Below are 20304 nucleotides of genomic sequence, written 5' to 3' on the forward strand. Positions count from 1 at the left end.
TAAAAAATTTGTGTAATTTAAAAAAAAAACTCTAAGCGGGGGTGGTTCGCATGGGGAAGGCACGGGGGCATGGGGATGTTACATCCTCTCCTCCTTAGAGGAATCGAGATGTCTTCATCTCAAGAGAAACTAGGGAAGACAAGCACTAATGGGGCTTATAACCTGTGGGTTAAGATCCACCATGCATCTGTTGCGTTACTCTTAATGTTTCAAGTAGTGCACTCATATTATTCGAATTAATCATAGGTACAAGAGTAAGATTTATTCTCAATTGTGTTACATATCGATCAAGCTTCTACGAATTTTAGCCCTCCTAATAAGGTTTAGTGGGCTCTAGATCTTCGTCTTCATTTGATTCGTCTCTATATCCATAGACTGCACTTGTGTAGCTTCGTTTTCTTGGAGGCTCAATGTCCTAGCTCCTTACAATGGAAGCATTGACGGTAGGGACATCTCCTACGGATGTGCCCTATCTCTTCGCACGTATGCCATCTCTTGGCCTAATCTCCATAGTCATCTTTGCTACAATTGCCCAATTTAAGTTCTTGGATGATTGGATTTGCTTGGAGTAATGCGTCTTGCAAGTCTGTTGGGCACATTGATTCCAATCGAGTGTTTATGGGTTGATTCAATCCAACACAAAATTTTGACACCTGTTGTGTCATATCCATTGGGGGTGCATACTTTAGGAGTGAAACGAACTTTGAATAATATGCATCCAGAGATAGCCCTAGCTACTTCAAGTCATAGAATTCATTCATCTTTTGTGTGCGATAGGTAGGTGGCAGATACCTCCCTCACACAGCTTCCTTAAGCTTATCCCAAGTGACTCTCCCCTCTGAGATTGCTTGGTCTCTACACCACTCTTTCCACCAAAGTCTCGCTTTGCCTGTAAGCTTAAGTTTGGCGAGCATGGCTTGGTTAGCAGGTGCAGTTCCTGCTATCTCAAAATAGTCCTCCATGGACTCAATCCAGATCTCAGCGTCAGCTTGAACAGTCCTTCCCTTGCCACCAAACTCGGGTGCCTTAATTTTCTTGAGAAGAAATTTTTTCTCTTGCATCTCAGCATTGGTGAGTGCAAAAGGTGCTTGACAATCAAGCCATACCACTTAGGTTATTTCTATTTAGGATATGTCTATGAACCAAACATTAATCAATCGTGTATGAAGTTTTGCTCTGATACCAACTGTAATGTGCCCGCCCCTCAAATCGCGGGACACATCTTAGCAGTCCATCGAGAGATATATCTAGAAGATGCCACTCGGCACTCCCAATGAATGACACGGGGTTTTCCAACTAGGGTCTCTCGAGTCTGACTCGCAAGGGAACTTATCCGGCCATTCCCACTAGGATTGACCTGAAATCTGAGTTCCTAACAGTTGGGTTCACCTAACAGCCTTCTAGCATCGGTCGACTGCCGCTCCACTTTGCGTGGATACAACTGGACAAAAGTAGGCTCATACTGCACTTGGTTCAAAGAGAATGGGAAACGAGAGGGATGCATCGCTCGACCTCTCTACCCGTAGGGCATATTCCCATTCCGGTCCCCTAAAACGGTATGAATTAGGGTTCTAACCAACATTGTCTAAGGTCATCGTCTGACTTTTCCTAACATTTCTCGTTAACATTTCTTTTGAGGAAAGCTCTCGGCTAATCGAGACCACCCTTCCATAGGATAGACCCATTGGTCACATCCACCATGCTTTCCTCGGGGGTTGTTTTAGTTATCTAGTTGTAACGGGCCATAGGAACCCTCCCCTGTAATTTTAAAAAAACAAGAAAAATCTATTACCTTAGTACAATTTTTTTTACTCCCCCCTCTCTCCCCGCCGACACCACGTTAGGGGGGAGAGAGAGTGGGAATGGTGGTGATGGAGGGGGAGGCATGCAACCTCCAGGTGGGAGAGGTGGTTGTGCCACCTACCTCCTCCCCTCCCCTATATAAGGGGAGGAGGAATGGTGGTGATGGAGGGGGAGGCATGCAACCTCCAGGTGGGAGAGGTGGCTATGCCACCTACCTCCTCCCCTCCCCTATATAAGGGGAGGATTCTCCCCTCCCCAGAGGAAGACAGAGGCTACACCCCCCTTCCTTACGTTACGTCCCTCCCAGACTACTGTTGCGTCGGGGCCCTTGGGCCGCCATTGAAGGTCGTCCCCCCGTCCGCAGTGACTGCCGTCCCCCTTGGGCCTTCATCTATAGCCACCCACCGTCAGTCTGTACCACCCCCCGTGGCCCTCCGATCGGTGTTTTCCCCTGCGACCGCTGCAATAGTAGCCGTGGCCTGATGGATAGCCAACTGCCTGAGCCAACTGTCCGCCACCTTGGCTGATGACTCAGCCGCTCCCCCTCGTCAGTTATGCTGAAACGGCCCCTTGGGCCTTCGACTATAGTCAACCCCCTATCTACTGACGCTGCAGGATACTCCCGGTTCCTCCAAACAAGCCACCTCCCTCCTTGGTTGCCACTTTTGGACCCTCCAAACAAGCCGCCTCCCTCCCTAGTTGCCATCCAGTTCGGGCTGTGAGGAGAGAAGGAGAAGGAGAGGATAAGAAGGAGAGGGAGAGAGAAGAGGAGAAGAGGGAGAGAAGGAGAAGGAGAGAAGAGAAAGAAGGAGGGAGAGGGAGAGAAGAGGAGGAAGAGGGAGAGAGAAGGAGAATGAGAGAAGAAGGAGGGGGAGAGAGAAGGGAGTAGTGGGAGAGGAGTGAGGAGAGAGAAGAAGGAGTGGAGAGAGAGAAGGGAAGAAGAGGGAGAGAAGGAGAAGGAGAGAAGAGAAAGAAGGAGGGAGAGAGAGAAGGAAAAAAGAGGGAGAGAAGGAGAAGGAGAGAAGAGAAAGAAGGAGGGAGAGAGGGAAGAGGAGGAAGAGGGAGAGAGAAGGAGAAGGTGAGAAGAAGGAGTGGGAGAGAGAAGGGAACAAGTGGGAGAGGAGTGAGGAGAGAAAAAAAAGGAGTGAGGGGAAAAAAGAAGAGGGAGAGAAGGAGAAGGAGAGCGGAAAAGGAGTGGGAGAGGGAAGGAGAGAGGTAGAGAAACAAGAGGAAGAGGTAGAAGGAAAGAGGAAAGAAGTAGAAGAAGAAGAAGAGGAGGAGGAGTAGAAGGAGAAAAGAAGAGAAGAGAAGGAGAAAAGAAGAGAAGAGAAAAGAGAGGGAAGGAGCAGAAGGAGAAAAGAAGTGGGAGAGGGAGAAGGAGAAGAAGAGAGGGAGAGAGAGAGAGAGAGAGTAGGAGAATAAGTGGAGAAAGAAGAGAGGGAGAGAGAGAGAGAGTAGGAGAATAATTGAAAAGAATTAGAAGAGAGAGAGGGAGAAAGGAAGAAGTGAGAGTTGGTGAGTAATTGCAACAAACCACTCCCTCGGCGAAGGACCCCATCCAGCAGTCTTTCCTACCGAACCTGTCAACCCGAAACCTGTTAAGGTCCAGACTGCCCAATCTTTGCAAGGTGAATGGCTCCCAAGAAGAAAGTCGTAGGAAGTGTAGACGCCCAAGCTACCAGTAATGTTGGAGAGGCAAGGGGAGCAACCAACGCCGCACATACAAATCAAGCCCAGGTTCTAAGCTTTAAAATTAATTAGGAATTATTTCTCGTGGAAGGGATGAAAGGATTGATAACGTGCATGGAACAAGAACGAGTCTTATTGTTCTGTTTACTCTAAGTACTAAGATGCATGCGCGAAACGGCAGTGATGGGACCTGAAATGGGCCGGCACTGGCTATAGCACTAGCCGGACCTCATGCTCATGACACACAAATACCCTCACGGCCTCGCGGACCAAGAGCGTCAATCTAATGCTAAAGGACAAACCGCCCTAAAGCTTAATTCATGCGTTTAGAGTTTATAGTCCAACATTTCCCTTAAACTCCTCAGAGGGAGATCCCAAAGGACATTAGCAATGCCAGGATCACACACATATGGAGGCACTCCACCCACTAATAGTCGGAGCCCCACTGCAGCTCTCCTACATCACACGGATTGGCCCTTTGATGCGCTACTAAACATATAACACAAACGAGCACAAACTCCTCTCAAGGTACCAATATTTTACGTTCCAGGATGTACCATTTCTCACTACAATTTTCCCTTAGGACCCAATGACTAACCTATAGCTTAGGACATCCTCTCACGCTCATCGTTGGTCACAACCTAAGGAAGACAGGTGCCATGCATCCAGGAGGTTTTTATGATACCTTTTAATTATTATGCTTAATGCAAATCGTGTATGGCTATGTGCTCAGATAAAAGAAAAATCAGCATCGTGCATAGTGCATAAAGCATTCTTTCCACGAATTTCACTAACGCGTACTGCGTTGAAAGGAGGCACCAAGTCATATGCTCATGCTACCATCCTCTTTATTTAACCGGTTCATATATGCCAAGTGCAATGCATAAATCAAATCTTATCTTATCTTTCAATGTTTCAGTCCCTTTTCATCCAACTCTTAGCATTTTGCATCATTGATTAGTTAGATAGGGTTTCTATGCATTTCTCCCTTTAAAAAAATACACACAAAAAATAGAAATGGGGACAAACCGAGGCCAATCTCATGCTTTGCCATTGTTATGCATTGCACAAACATAGATATAATTTTTCCTAATTTTCCTCAGTCATTTTTCCCATTTTTTGGGTATTTTTTCCCTATTTTTCTTTAATAAATAATGATTGAAAATGAAAATTGATTGTGGACTGTGGCCCTTAGGTTCATTGACAGCAAAAACTCAGACTTAGTTGGTGTGACATATCATATTTCTCATTTATATAGCAAAAACCCAAATTTTACCCTTAAAATGCGTGTTTTTATGTATTTTAACACTAATTCCGGCCATGTAGCCTTATATTTTCTGATTTTCAGGTTGCAAACAGTTGAAACTCATGGGAAACAATATTATAATGAACTTTCATCCCATATGAATAAGGTTTCATAAAGCAAATAGCATAAAAATATCGTTTTTCTTCATAAAAACAGCATTACCGCTTATTTTCAGGTCTCGGTTTCTTGGTCTTGATTACGGGACTGATTTCTAGCATGCATTTAATACTCAGCATCTTCAAGAACAGCGCTCTTCATGTCTTCATCCATCCGGAAGCAATCCGGTCTCACCCAGACAAGCTTTCCTCCACCATTCTTCATTGTCTTCTTCCACACAAGAACAGCCCCTTAAGGGAGAGAGAGGGAGGAGAGAGAAAGACTAAAATCAGAGATCTTCATCTAGGCCACCATTGGATGAGCGAAGGACGGTGATATGCTCGGCCCAAAGGGGGGAATCAAGGCCCAAGATCTGTTCCATGGTTGTATGCAACCCCCCAATTATGAGAGAGAGGAGAGAGGGCGCAAAATTTGGCGTGAAGATGATAGCGCCTCCATCTCCTCCTTCATCTTCTCTCTCCATGTTTTTTCATGCTTCTTGATCAAAAATTTGAGGGGGGGGGGGGGGGGGGGGGGGGGGGGGGGGGGGGTAAAATGTCCCAAAGGGCACTCCCTTTGGTCTTCTCCAATGTCCACCTTTTCATATCTTGCCCCATTTGTGGCCATTTCCCTGTCCGGTGTCCAAATCGAGTGCTGTAAATTTATGCGCGTCCGGCTTGACATCTCGCATAGGCCGATAACTCCTGACAATCCGCTCAGTAGTCTGAAAAATTATCAAAAATCAACAAGTGTCGCTCGGGCACCTTTAAAGCAGTTAACGCTTAAAATCGTCCTAGCTGGAACCGCTGCCTTCAATGTTAAATATTTTTCCCTTGATATTCGTAATTTTTAGCTATTTTTAAGCACTTCTCGACATCAAAACTCCGCTCTCATTGGTGACCACGGGATAGGGCGAGTCAGCCCATCGAATCCCACAGTAGATCTGCACAAAACAACCAAAGGAAGCATCAAGCTGACACAAAATAGATACATACTAAACACAGCACAACGCTCACCCTACCCCCTGACAAAACCAAGGCATGACATCCACAAGGAGTAGGCCTAGCATAATCTGATAGAAGGTCCAAAGCTAGTTACTAACCGACTGCTCCAACACGGCCAAACTAAAAAGAACTATCAAAGAGGTTGCCCTAAGTGGTGGTCTGGACTACCTACCTAACTAAGGACAACACAACTAGGAGCTCCCACTAGGCGAGGACTCCTATAGCCTGATCAAGAAGTATTTTCTTTCAGCACATTTCTTCTTTTAGGGTTTTTATTTTCCATACTCGGGCGTGTAAAAAGGAGGGAGTTGATCGTAGTGACCCAAGGAGAACAAGGCATCGGCCTTAGGTCCTGTCTCGGTACCTAAGAACCTACCAAGCCCTCGCAAGGCGACACTTAATCCTTTTTTGACGCTCACTTTTATTTTCACTCCAACCTTCCTTAATTTCTTCTTTTCTAGCAAGAAGCCACCCCTAGGAAGACAAGGCATCGGCCCCAGGTCTGACTCGTCCCCAGGAACCTACCAAGCCCTCGCAAGGCGATGATCAACTGCTCAGAAATTTTTCTTTCTTTTCTTTTCTTGGATAGGGGTTAGAACCCCTTTTTACACACCTTTGTATATATTGATTTTCTTAAAGATATTCAGGGTTTCTTTTCCTTTATCATCATTATTTTTCTTCTTATGGTAGGCTTCTCTAACGGCCTTACAACTAACAAGAACTCCTAGAACGGTTGCCTAGAAGGCTAGCAGAACAGGGTCACTAGGACTACTTTCTGAAATAGGTCTTTTGATGCTTAACACTGTCTTTATAGGAGGCAACGACTACTCAGACCTCCCTCAGCCATACCTAACCTAAACCTGGGACTTCATGCCTTGGACGCCGGTCCCCAACAAGAAAAGAAAATCCCCTACAAGTACACAAACACATATAGCATAAAAACCACATTACTCATAAAGGAGATATATCACCTAGATAGGGCCACAAGAAGCTTCCGCACAACAAAAGGCTCCTTCCAAGCACTTCTTCGAACCTGTCTAGCACAAAACTAAAACAAGAAACCATTAACCGCACCTGCTCTAAACAGACAACTGGCCCTCTTGGCCTAATGAAATAAAGCACTTCACCACAAAACTTAATCGACCCTCTTGGCCTAATGAAATAAAACAAAATAGCACCTACACATCCCTCCTTGAAAGAATCCACATATACAATAATAGGCTCCTTCCCAAGGAGGAAAACATAGGGCTCGTAGCCCTAAACTAAATGCATAAGGTTATGACCCATCCCTCCTGCATATATAACAAGAGGCGTACGCATAATATGTTGTCTAATCAACCTATGGGTCCAGGATAATAATGGTAGATTGGTCTCGGCTACTCTTTGCATCACCCATATCAACCATTGTCTGCCATATATTGCATGCTCTGATAACATACCCCACAAGCGACCCGGTCCTGTTTCATCATTGATAACAATATCCAAACAAGGACCACAATTGAAGAAAATGTCTTCTTCATAAGCAAGGTTTACCAGTGAATCTGCAAACTGATTCCAATAACGTGGAATCAGCTGAAAAGACACTCTCTCAAACTCCTCAAGTAGGGTCATTGCAGTCCGATGATGCATACAAAGAATGGGATTCTGCACTGTGTATGTCCCATCTAGCTGATTCAGGATCAACTGGGAATCCCCTTTTACTAACAACTGACGAATACCACCTTGTTTGGCAATATGCAATCCCATAATCAAGGCTTTATACTCCGCCATATTGTTAGTGAATCCTACCCCGAGATAAGCAGCTAATTTCATTGTAACTCTACGTCAGGGATTGATGGGACCTAAAATGGGCCGGCACTGGCTATAGCACTAGCTGGACCTCATACTCATGATACACAAACACCCTCACGGCCTCGCGGACTAGGAGCGTCAATCAAATGCTAAAGGACAAACTGCCCTAAAGCTTGATCTATGTGTTTATACTTTAAAGTCCAACATTTCCCTTAAACTCCTCAGAGGGAGAACCCTTATACATTGGCAATGCCATGATCACACACACATAGGAGGCACTCCACCGACTAATAGTTAGAGCCCCACTGCAGCTCTCCTACATCGCAGGGATTGGCCCTTTGATGCGCTGCTAAACATATAACACAAACGAGCACAAACTCCTCTATTTTATTTTTCTCGTATTTCCAGGAGATATACCATGCTTCCTCACTTCACAGTCCCTTAGGAAACCGACCCTCTACCCTACGGCAATGGATAACCTCACACTCTCAATCGTGGGTCAAAGTCCTAAGAAAACAATTGCTATGCAGTCCAGGAGATTTTCCTTCGATACCATGAACCATGCATAGTGCATAATGTGAATGGTTTAGTGCACAAACAATAGAAAATCAGCATTGTGCATCGTGCGAAACCAATCTTTTCATGATTTCCATGCTAACGTTTATGTATTGAAACGAAGAGAGACATCAAGTCTTACGCTCATGCTGCCATTTCCGTTATTTTAAAACAACGTCCTATAGCCATGATGAAACACATAAATCTGATTTAAGATTGTACTTTGATGCTCAAACTCCCCTCTCACCCTACCGTTTAATGTTTTGCAATCGTTGATAGGTGTAAGAGTCGTTGTATGTATATTTCTTTGTAGAGAAAGCAATAAACACGAACAAAAACATAGAAACGAGGGTAAACTGAGGCTAACCTCGTGCTCAACCTCCATTATACATTGCACAAACACTTATGTGGTTTTTTGGAATTTTTCTTTTATCGTTTCCTAATTTTCTCCCATTTAAAACCCATTTTCCACCATTTTTTGGTAATAAAAAATGACTAGAAATTAAGATTGATTGTGGACTATGGCCCTTAGGTTCTTTAATAGTAAAATTTTAGGTTTTATTGATGTTATATCTCATGTTTCCCCTTTATTTTGCAAAAAAACCCCATTTTGCCTCTTAAATGCGTGTTTTACGGGTTTTATACCATTAATTTCAGCCATAACACTTATGATTTTCTGATTTTCTGAGCATAAACTGATCAAACTCATAGCAAACAACATCATAATGCATAATCAGCCCATGGAAACAATATTTCATCACCCAAATAGCATAAAAACTCATTTTTTCTTCATAAAATTTGAATTACTACTTAGGCTTTGTGTCTCGGGATCTCGGTTTCGCTATGGGACTACGTGTCAACCATCATTCAATGTCCAGCATCTTCAAAATCAGCACTCTTCATGTCTTCATCCACCCGGATGCAATCCGGTCTCATCCAGACAAGCTTTCCTCCATCATTCTTCATTGCCTTCTTCCATACAAGAACAACCCCTTAAGGGAGAGAGAGGGAGGAGAGAGAAAGACTGAAATCAGAGATCTTCATTGAGGCCACCATTTGACGGGCGAAGCACGGCGATAGAGTCAGCATCGAGAGGGGAATCAATGCCCATGATCATTGGGGGGGGTTGTTTGCAGGCAGGAGGATGAATCTCCAAGATGTGGGCGCAAAAATCAGCACCTGATGGCGCCCCCTCTTCTCCACACTTTCAAGCTTCTTTTTCATGTGAAATTTCATGCTACATCAAAATTTTGGGGCTCCCAAAGGTCACTTGCCCATTTGGCCAAACTTTGTCCACCCCTTCGCATCTTGACCGTTTCCTTGGCCATTTCCCCGTCCGGACTCCGAATCGAGCTCTAAAAAATCCTGGGCATCTGGCTTTACATCCCACATTGGCTATAACCCCTGACAACCCGCAGGGCAGTCTGAAAAATTATCAAAAATCAACAAGTGTCGCTCAGGCACCTTTAAAGTACTTTGATGCTTAAAATCGTCCTAGGTCGATAGCCGCTGCCTTCGACGTTGAATATTTTTCCCTTGATATTCGTAATTTTTAGCTATTTCTAAGCACTTCTCGGCATCAGAACTCCACTCTCATTGGCGACCATGGGATAGGGCGACTCAGCCCGTCGAATCCCATAGTAGATTTGCACAAAACAACCAAAGGAAGCATCAAGCTGATACAAAATAGATACATACTAGACACAGCACAATGCTCACCCTACCCCCTGACAGAACCAAGGCATGACATCCACAAGGAGTAGGCCTAGTATAATCTGATAAAAGGTCCAAAGCTAGTCACTAACCAACTACTCTAACACGGCCAAACTAAAAAGAACTGTCAAAGAGGTTGCCCTAAGTGGTGGTCTGAACTACCTACCTAATTAAGGACAACACAACCAGGAGCTCCTACTAGGCGAGGACTCCTATAGCCTGATCAAGAAGTATTTTCTTGTAGCACATTTCTTCTTTTAGGGTTTTATTTTATTGACATACTTGGGCATGTAAAAAGAAGGGAGCTGAGCGTAGTGACCCAAGGAGAACAGGGCATCGGCCTCAGGACATGTCTCAGTACCCAAGAACCTACCAAGCCCTCGCAAGGCGACACTTAATCCTTTTTTGACGCTCACTTTTATTTTCGCTCTAACCTTCCTTATTCTTTTCTTTTCCAGCAAGATGCCACCCCTAAGAAGACAAGGCATCCTGACTCGTCCCCAGGAACCTACCAGACCTTTGCTAGGCGATGATCAACTGCTTATAAATTTTTGTTTCTTTTCTTTTCTATTTTGATAGGGGGTAGAACCCCTTTTTACACACCTTTGTATATATTGATTTTCTTTAAGATATTGAGGGTTTCTTTTCGTTTATCATCTTTATTTTCTTCTTCAACAGGCTTCTCTAACTGCCTCACAACTAACAAGAACTCCTAGAACGGCTGCCTAGCAGGCTAGCAGAACAGGGTCACTAGGACTCCTATCTAAAACAGAGCTTTTGATGCTTAACAACGTCTTTATAGGAGGCAATGACTACTCAGACCTCCTCAAACATACTGAACCTAAACCTTGGCCGGTAACTCCTGACAACCCGCACGACAGTCTGAAAAATTATAAAAAATCAACAAGTGTCGCTCCGGCGCCTTTAAAGTACTTTGACGCTTAAAATCGTCCTAGGTCGATAGCCACGACCTTCGACATTGAATATTTTTCCATTGATATTCGTAATTTTTAGCTATTTTTAAGCACTTCTCAGCATCAAAACTCCGCTCTCATTGGCGGCCATGGGATAGGGCGACGCTGCCCGTCGAATCCCACATTAGATCTGCACAAAACAACCAAAGAAAGCATCAAGCTGATACGAAATAGATACATACTAGACACAGCACAATGCTCACCCTACCCCCTGACAAAACCAAGGTATGACATCCACAAGGAGTAGGCCTAGCATAATCTGATAAAAGGTCTGAAGCTAGTCACTAACCAACTACTCCAACACAGCCAAACTAAAAAGAACTGTCAAAGAGGTTGCCCTAAGTGGTGGTATGAACTACCTACCTAATTAAGGACGACACAACCAGGAGCTCCTACTAGGCGAGGACTCCTATAGCCTGATCAAGAAGTATTTTCTTGTAGCACATTTCTTCTTTTAGGGTTTTATTTTATTGACATACTTGGGCATGCAAAAAGAAGGGAGCTGAGCGTAGTGACCCAAGGAGAACAGGGCATTGGCCTCAAGACCTGTCTCAGTACCCAAGAACCTACCAAGCCCTCGCAAGGCGACACTTAATCCTTTTTTGACGCTCACTTTTATTTTCGCTCCAACCTTCCTTATTTTCTTCTTTTCCAGCAAGATGCACCCCTAGGAAGACAAGGCATCCTGACTCATTCCTAGGAACCTACCAGACCTTTGCTAGGCGATGATCAACTGCTTATAAATTTTTGTTTCTTTTCTTTTCTATTTTTATAGGGGGTAGAACCCCTTTTTACACACCTTTGTATATATTGATTTTCTTTAAGATATTCAAGGTTTCTTTTCGTTTATCGTCTTTATTTTCTTCTTCGACAAGCTTCTCTAACTGCCTCACAACTAACAAGAACTCCTAGAACGGCTGCCTAGCAGGCTAGCAGAACAGGGTCACTAGGACTCCCGTCTAAAACAAAGCTTTTGATGCTTAACAATGTCTTTAGAGGAGGTAATGACTACTCAGACCTCCCTCAAACATACTGAACCTAAACCTCAGGACTTCATGCCTTGGACGCCGGTCCCCAACAAGAAACGAAAAACCCCTTAACAAGTACACAAACACATGTAGCATAAAAACCACAGTACTCATAAAGGGAAGATATCACTTGGATAGGGCCACGAGAAGCTTTCACGCAACAAAAGGCTCCTTCCAAGATCTTCTTTGAACCTGTCTAGCACAGAACTAAAACAAGAAACCATTAACCGCACCTGTACTAAACAGACAATGGGCCCTCTTGGCCTAATGAAATAAAACAGTAAAACCTCACAAAATTGGCCCTCATGGCCTAATGAGATCAAACAGAATAGCACCTACACTTCCCTCCCTGAAATAATACAGATATACAATAATAAGCTCCTTTCCAAGGAGAAAACCCCAGGGCTCATAGCCCTAAACTAAATGCATAAGGTTATGATCCATCCCTCCTGCATATATAGCAAGAGGCGTACGCATAACATGTTGTCTAATCAACATACGGGTCCAGGATAATAACGGTAGATTGGTCTCGGCTACTCTTTGCATCACCCATATCAACCATCGTCTGCCATATATTGCATGCTCTGATAACATTTCCCACAAGCGACCGGGTCCTGTTTCATCATTGATAACAATATCCAAACTAGGACCACAATTGAAGAAGAGGTCTTCCTCATAATTGAGATTTGCCAGTGAATCCGCAAACTGATTCTAGTAACGTGGAATCAGCTGAAAAGACACTCTCTCAAACTCTTCAAGTAGGGTCATCGCAGTTTGATGATACATACAAAGAATGGGATTCCGCACTGTGTATGTCCCATCTAGCTGATTCAGGATCAACTGGGAATCCCCTTTTACTAACAACTGCCGAATACCACCTTGCTTGGCAATATGCAGTCCCATAATCAAGGCTTTATACTCTGCCATATTGTTAGTGAATCCTACCCCGAGATAAGCAGCTAACTTCATCGTCACTCTACGTCGGGAATCTCGGATTACTACTCCAACACTCCCTTTTTTATTAGGGCCCCTAGACGCTCCGTCAAAATATGATGTATACGTCCACAATGGGTTTACACATCCTACCATCGCAAACTCCTCTATTCGTAATTATGGTAATCAAAGTTTAGCATGTTGAGAGGATGAACTGATAGCTCCATCCCACCTTCTTCATTGAACTCAATAGGGATACTTGTCAACAATCGTAAGCAGTAATGGCAGAAGACTTTGATCTCCCACACAAAGGTTCCATCTTCTTGCTCAATCACTTTGTATCCTTTGCTCCACCAGATAAGTTTTCCCTGATGGTATCTCTGCTCCAGATATGGGTGTTCCAAATAAGGAACTAACCGACCCATCAACCAACTTTAAGCTCTTTCGTAGGTCTCAAATCATCCCCAGCATGGACCTGCAATGCATTTCTCTGTATTAGCATACTTAGAAATAATAAGGTTTAATCTTATTAAGATTGACCTTATTTTTAAACTCTACTCCATTGTAGATCAGGTAGTAGAGCCGTAAACCTATTTTTCCCGAGCCTCACAATCTTGTAGGGACCTTGCCTCTTGCCTTCTTTCTTGGCACTTCTTCATCCTTCTTAGGGTCGCTTTTCCTGTCAACCGGCTTTAGTGGTCCCCCTCCTATGCTAGGACTCTGGACTTGCGTCCCCTTATCCCCTTATTTAGGGTTTGTCAATAAGGCTGGCTCCGTTGCCTTGTGGCAACTTTTCTACAGTTGTTTTTCCCCTCTGCAATATTTGTCTTGGTGCATCATTCTGCTGCAAGTTATTTCCTTGCGCTCTATGATTCACTGGGCCCGGTTGTTTACTCCCTTCTTGGAGAAAACTAATCTTACTCCAACAGGTAGCAGCTAAATGGCTTGACTTCCCACAAATGTCACATTTCACATTTGGACAGTTTCTGGGGAAGTGCTATCCACCACACCATTTACAACTAAATCTAGAGGGTCCACCCTCTTCAGGCGTTGACTCCCTATCAGATTTTGTTGCTTTTTCAAGAAATTAACGTCGACAGCTATTTGTCAATATTGTTTGGAAATCATATCGATATAATGCTTCATCATGTCCTTAACTTCGCCAAGGACATTAGATGCACTCGACTCATAGCCTCGATCGTCAACCCGTCGCTCCATTGGCCTAACAATCTGATTTGGCATTGGCTGTTGACCCACAAGAACAACGTTAGAATTTGAAACCTGGCCTCCAACATTTGGTGGAGCCAACTGACTTGCCATAGGCATAGTCACACTGGGAGGAGCCAGTAGTAAAGGTACATTCGAAACCATACTCCCTCTCCCAATAGGGTTATTCATAGGCATCCCTTGACTTCCATTCGTCAATGATGGATTGCCACTAGGTACTAAACCCCCATTAACATTCATTCGAGAGGAGTAGGCCGTTTGTAATCGTGCTTCTACTCCCTCTGCCCGCGTAATAGTGGTGTCTATGTCTGCCAAGGCCACACTGCTCAATTGTACTTGGATATTAAAATCCAACCCATGCAAAAAGTATTGCAATTGGGCAGCCGGCGGAATGGGAATGTAAGTTTGTAACTTACGGAATACTTACTTCAGCTTCTTGGCATATGCTTTTACATTCTCATGAGGATCTTGATGTGTTACATTCAAGACCCGCAACCAATATTGGCCACCTCTTTCAGGGGCATATTCCGCTCGAAAAGCTGCATAGAATTGATCAATGGTGGTTATGGTTCTAGACTCTATGCTGTATACCATATCGCAGCCCTTCCTTTTAACGTCATATTGAAGAACATCATGAGATGTCCCTCATCTTGGATGCGATAATTGAACATCAATCTTTGAAATTCACAAATGTGAAATTCTGCATCCTCTTCCGCTAACCCATTAAAAATGGGCAAGGGAACTCCTAAGGCTAGTAAATCCGGCGTCCGTGCAGGAATCGCAATAGGTTGTGCCATGGTGACAATCGGATTAGCAATAGGAGCTTGAACGGGTGAATTCACCCCCCCACTTGAAGTGGGTAGACTTGGTGGAGGAGAGGAAGATCTTACACTTCCTCCTGCACCTAATGGAATAGGTGGAGTAGTTAAATGACTAAGACCACTGCTTTGTATACGTACTGGGCTACTCCTTTGAGGAGAATAACGGCTTACAATCTCTAACCGCCGTCTAGCCCTCTCAGCACATTCTTCTTTTTGGATTTCGGCTTGACGGTCCTTGTTAGAGGACATAAACCAACTTCCTTTTGTTCCCTAGAAACCCTAGATCCGAAAGCCACCACTTATAAGTGGCTCCCGATAGGACACACCAGTGACGGGACCTAAAATGGGCCGGCACTGGCTATAGCACTAGCCGGACCTCATACTCATGACACACAAACACCCTCACGGCCTCGCGGACCAAGAGCGTCAATCAAATGCTAAAGGACAAACTGACCTAAAGCTTGATCTATGCGTTTATAGTTTATAGTCCAACATTTCCCTTAAACTCCTCAGAGGGAGAACCCTTATACATTGGCAATGCCACGATCACACACACATAGGAGGCACTCCACCAACTAATAGTCGGAGCCCCACTGCAGCTCTCCTACATCGCAGGGATTGGCCCTTTGATGCGCTGCTAAACATATAACACAAACGAGCACAAACTTCTCTCTTTTATTTTTCTTGTATTTCCAGGAGATATTCCATGCTTTCTCACTTCACAGTCCCTTAGGAAACCGACCCTCTACCCTACGGCATTGGATAACCTCACACTCTCAATCGTGGGTCAAAGTCCTAAGAAAACAGTTGCTATGCAGGCCAGGAGATTTTCCTTCGATACCATGAACAAAGCATAGTGCATAATGTGAATGGTTTAGTGCACAAACAATAGAAAATTAGCATTGTGCATCGTGCGAAACCAATCTTTTCATGATTTCCATGCTAACGTTTATGTATTGAAACGAGGAGAGACACCGAGCCTTACGCTCATACTGCCTTTTCCGTTATTTTAAAACAATGTCCTATAGCCATGATGCAACACATAAATCAGATTTAAGATTGTACTTTGACGCTCAAAATCCCCTCTCACCCTACCGTTTAATGTTTTGCAATCGTTGATAGGTGTAAGAGTCATTGTATGTGTATTTCTTTGTAGAGAAAGCAATAAACAAGAACGGAAACATAGAAATGAGGGTAAACCGAGGCTAACCTCATGCTCTACCTCCATTATACATTGCACAAACACTTATGTGATTTTTTGCAATTTTTCTTTTATCATTTCCTAATTTTCTCCCATTTAAAACCCATTTTCCACCATTTTTTGGTATTTTTTTCTCTATTATCTTCAATATAAAATTACTAGAAATTAAGATTGATTGTGGATTGTGGCCCTTAGGTTCTTTGACAGCAAAATTTTAGGTTTTATTGATGTTATATCTCATGTTTCCCCTTTATTTTGCAAAAAAACCCCATTTTACCTCTTAAACGCGTGTTTTACACCATTAATTTCAGCCATAACACTTATGATTTTCGGATTTTTTGAGCATAAATTGATCAAACTCATAGAAAACAACAACATAATGCATAATCAGCCCATGGGAACAATATTTCGTCACCCAAATAGCATAAAAACTCATTTATTCTTCATAAAAATTGAATTACCGTTTAGGCTTTGTGTCTCGGGATCTCGGTTTCGCTATGGGACTACATGTCAGCCCTCATTCAATGTCTAGCATCTTCAAAATCAACACTCTTCATGTCTTCATCCACCCGGAAGCAATCCGGTCTCATCCGGACAAGCTTTCCTCCATCATTCTTCATTGCCTTCTTCCACACAAGAACAACCCCTTAAGGGAGAGAGAGGGAGGAGAGAGAAAGACTGAAATCAGATATCTCCATTGAGGCCACCATTTGACGGGTGAAGCACGGCGATAGAGTCAGCATCTAGAGGGGAATCAATGCCCATGATCATTGGGGGGGTTGTTTGCAGGCAGGAGGATGGATCTCCAAGATGTGGATGCAAAAATTGATGCCTGATGGTGGCCCCTCTTCTCCACGCTTTCATGCTTCTTTTTCATGTGAAATTTCATGCTATATCAAAATTTTGGGGCTCCCAAAGGTCACTTGCCCATTTGGCCAAACTTTGTCCACTCCTTCGCATCTTGACCGTTTCCTTGGCCATTTCCCCTTAAATATTTTTCCCTTGATATTCATAATTTTTATTTATTTTTAAGCACTTCTCGGTATCAAAACTCGGCTCTCAAGAAGAAAGTCGCAGGAAGTGTAGGCGCCCAAGCTACCGGTAATGTTGGAGAGGCAAGCGGAGCGACCACACATACGAATCAAGCCCAGGTTCTAAGCTTTAAAATTAATTAGGAATTATTTCTTGTGGAAGGAATGAAAGTATTGATGACATGCATGGAACAAGAACAAGTCTTAGGGTTCTGTTTACTCTAAGTACTAAGATGCATGCGCGAAACGGCAGAGAGGTTGAGCTTCGCATCCCTCTCTTTTCCCATTCTCCATGAACCAAGTGCAGCTTGAAACCACTTCATCTCTGTTGTTCCTATGAAAGGTGGTACAACTGGAGCTGGACGCTAGCTTCTTCCTAGAGACTTTGCTGATAGGAAATGAACCCTGACCTCAGGTCGATCCCAAGTGGGAACAGTTGGACACTTCCGCTCGGGGCGGACTCGGGAAGACCTAGATCACAAACCCTGTGTCATTCTCTATGAGTGCTAGGCAGAGCCTTCTAAACCCTCCTCCTGATGGGCTGCTAAGACGTGTCCCGCAAGCGGACAACCGGGCACGTTATAGTTGGTATTAGAGTGGAAAGTAAAGGGAATAAGGGGAAAGCTAGGGGAAGGTGAGTGGAATAGAGTAGTGTTTTCTGCTAAAAACATTTCCTTACTCACTTATAGATGCTAGGTTGCAGAGTCACGAAGCATGGAGCAAGTTCTTGGTGTTCCACGTCATGTTCATGACTGTAATGTATGCTTCGGATTATTGTAAGAGGCTAAGCATGATGAATATTCTAGACCACATCTATAGCCCTTCACCCCTGTATGCGGAACGGAGATGGACGGGAGAATCATGAATATACTACATAGCAGCCCACCGACTTGCGTACCTTTAGACCAACTTGAAGAGAATCAAGTGGATGGAGGATTTAAAGATCATGAAGTTGTTCATCTTTGTCAAAGCTCATGCAAACGCAACCCTGCATGTTGGCGGTCGGCAAGTCAAATAGAACAAGTATCTATATGAAGAAGTGACTCGGGTGATCCTTGCCTGTAACGTGTCCCCCTGTCCACTTGTAGGACATGTCTTGGCAGCCCATCAAGGAAGAGAGTCTAGAAAGTGCCGCCTAGAACTTCCAAGGAATATCACGGGGTTTGCGATCTAGGATTTCCCGAGTGTGCCATGAAGCGAAAGCATTCCGACCGTTCCCACTTAGGACCGACCTGAATCAGGGTTTTCCTAATGGTCAAGTTCCTAGAAGGTAGCTAGCGTCGAGCCCCAGACAAAATACTTTGCACAGAAACATCAGGGTTGAAGAGGATTTATACTGCACTTGGTTCAAGGAGAATGGGAAACGAGAGGGATACGAAGCTCGACCTCTCTACTCGTAAGGCATAGTCCCATTCCATTCCCCCTAAAACAGCATAAATCGGGACTCTTGCTGTATAGATTCTAGGTCATTGTTACCTCGCTGTCAATTCCTTTGAGAAAAGTTCCCCGCCAACCGGGACCACCCTTCCATAGGACGGACCCAGAGTCACATCCATCGCACTTTGCTCGGTTGCTTTAGTTATCTAATTACCTACCACATTTAGTTTGACAAGCAAAAACAACTTCCTTAATTAACCAAATTAATCACTGGTTCCTTCACGTAACTCAAGCAAATTCATTTTTCACCATTTGATATTTATTTATCAGTCTTTGGAATACATCAAATAAACCTCTTCGAAGGCTATTCCAGCAATCCACAGGGATCGCTATTTCAAGTTCCGCCCGTTGACTAGTATGCAGGCCTCGAGATCCCATCTCAAGTCACGTCAACCTCTTGTGTAGGATTCGGAGAAGGGATTTATGGCCAGAGCCTCCCCTGGCACCCAAGTGTCCTCCTGTTCCAAGTAGCACCCACGGAGAGACCTCTCGTAGCGGGTTCGGTCCACGTACCTGGCGCGGCTAAACAACCCCCTTGGATAGGGTCAGATAGACAATCGGAGGTAAATGATACTACCTCTCCCTCCAGGCTCTCAACCTAAAGCATTAGATGTTTTTCTTGAATTAGTTCCTTGAGCAAAGAAGTACAAATAGCGCAGCTAGATGTACAATCATGAACATTCCAGTGGTCGTTTGTACGGCCAACTGCTAAGGTATATTTCTTTCTCCTCGAATGCTTGCAGCATTCGATCCTGGATCAATTGTGACTTGGCAAGATCCCAAGGGTTTCGTAAGTTGAGTTGCTTGTTTAACCTTTTTCCTTGGGTTAGGGTTTATACCCTGTTGACCCAAATTGTCAATACCTTAGGTTTCCTTATATTGAGGTCAATAAATCCTAGGCAACCTCGTCGCCCTAACTTGGTTGGTCAACTGCTTTCTTGGCAAATTCGTAACTCCCCTAGCTTGGCAGAGAAGTCTAAGAAGGAGTGATGTAGCAGGATGACTACTCAATTCGTAGAAAATTTAACTTGCAATTAGAACTCTCCAAACTTGGTCTAAGGTGTAGGGGTTCTATTTAGTGATTTAGACACAAGCGCATATGACGTTGCAGCTTGTTGCACGAGATAGTTGTCAACACCTAACTTGTGGGGATTACATCTTTCCTCGTACATTTTTCTTTATCAAGAATACCTTTGATTAAGATAAGGGCTTGGGAGTCCTCTTGACCCATTCCAAACCCTAACCATACTAGGCCGATAAACATTTTGGCCCTAGGGTTCCTAGATTCCTTGCAGAAGTCTAGCATTTGGTCAACTGATCCTTAGGATGAGAATCCCTAGATCATCTTTGAATGGGTGATTAGACAATCCTAACATTTCGAGAATGTGGGTAGGACCTTTAGGATTGGAAATATTAAATCAGCATCCTAAGTGCGATACTAGGTAGAATTTTAACATAGCTTAACCCTACCTAGCACGTTGAGATGACCATCATATGCTAACTAATCATACCTTTATGAATTTCATGTAGGCTACTCATTTACACGCAAGTTACTTAGTTGATCTAAGCAATCTATGATTAACAATGATCTTCCCTTTAAAGATGCAAATACTTTCTTCTAAATTTTCAAGTACCTTCCCCTAAAAGATGTAAGTACCTGCAAGATAGGTGAGATGCATAATTCCATGAGAATAT

Source organism: Lygodium microphyllum, chromosome 5 (assembly GCF_053477565.2).
Source record: "Lygodium microphyllum isolate KBCC chromosome 5, Lygodium_microphyllum_v1.1.10, whole genome shotgun sequence".
Classification (NCBI taxonomy): domain Eukaryota; kingdom Viridiplantae; phylum Streptophyta; class Polypodiopsida; order Schizaeales; family Lygodiaceae; genus Lygodium; species Lygodium microphyllum.